This window comes from Patiria miniata, unplaced genomic scaffold (genome assembly GCF_015706575.1).
Source record: "Patiria miniata isolate m_02_andy unplaced genomic scaffold, ASM1570657v1 HiC_scaffold_7, whole genome shotgun sequence".
NCBI classification, from domain to species: Eukaryota; Metazoa; Echinodermata; class Asteroidea; order Valvatida; family Asterinidae; genus Patiria; species Patiria miniata.
The window spans coordinates 36,834,627-36,836,135 of NW_024037074.1; positions in this window are offsets into that span (position 1 = coordinate 36,834,627).

Here is a 1,509-nt window from a genome sequence, read left to right on the forward strand (position 1 = left end):
GCAAGAAAGGCATTAAATGAATGAGAATACCGGTAGGCTCTGCGCACAAGTACCCGCTAAACGGCTAAAAGGGAAATTCCTTGAATGCATTACTGACGCTCAGGAAGAGATACTATGGATTTGTGCAGATTCGAAATAGAATTAATGGTGCATACTTTGCGCGATAGCGTGTGATGTGTCCCTGCACTAGAGCTCTTGAAAAGGGCCAAAGAGCGCCCTCTCTTGTTCATGCATGGAGTCGATATGTCTGAACAATAGGAACACACATTTCTCTACAGTTAGGCAAGATACGGGAACACTTTGATAGGTGTCCTTAACAAAGATATTGGGATCCCTTTTCACTATATTGCTAGGTGTATGGTAGATGACTTTCGGTAAAAGAAACAAATGTCAACAAACAAGCTACTGATTATTTCCGCACAAATGCTAGAAAAGGGCAAATGATTAATTCACTGGAACATTACCAATTGGGCTTATACCAGGTAATAACATTTAATTATAATCTATTGCATAAATCAAATAAACAATGTATCTGCAATTGTAACTTTTACTTTTGGGTGGGTTTAACCTGACTTTTATGTGAAACCAAACCATCCTGTAAAAGCAGAATAATCTGCTGTTACTCTCACCCAAAAAAATCAGATCAGTTTCAAGTTTTATCTCAAATCTACTTTCAAATTAATGCCTTTGACATTCACCATTTAATCTTACTGTGTATTTATAAGTATTTTTTACCTCCGCATACTAAGTACACTGGGAAAAAAAATAGCACCCACTTAAGATTTACCCAATGAAACAAACTTCCCAAATCCTTGCGGAAAAATAGAATAAGACAATGTTCAACAAAATATCCAGAATGCTTTTTCAACAATATACACTGTACACACTTGTTAATTAGCACACTTTTATGATGGATTTACCATCTGTTTTTCTGCCACATATCCTCGATGAACCATTGTGATCTTTTGTGTCCTACATTCTACTTGGAAGCAGAAAAAAATTGACAATTTCCTGATCTAAATGTGAAACTACATTTATACTGAAGCCGTGTCCGAAAAACTTGGCGAAATTACACACGTGTCTATGATAGCGGCTGCAGCCACTTTACATAGACTCATGTGAATTTCAAGCTGTAACCAGGTAATTCGAACCCGGCCTAATATTTGGATTTTGAAGGTCTCTGCTTGAACTGTGGTCCTGGCTCCCTGCAGTATGAACATTGTAACTCCTGCTCTTATTGTCAACCAGTGAAGTCACCGGATTGTTGTAGTCTGGTTTCAAACAGTCGACTAGACTAACCAACCACTCGTGTGTCCAAAACTTAGTTGGATAAAACATAGTTCTAGACTGAGCTTGCTTTCTGTGAGTGTGGGTTACAATCACTTTGCAATACAGCTTTAAAGGGTGATGAGACAGAATATTGGCTAGACTGGTCCCCGCCGCCCAAAAATATTTGAATCAGAATGATAATGGAGGCATCGGGAACCAGTCCAGAAGTCGCCTCATTTA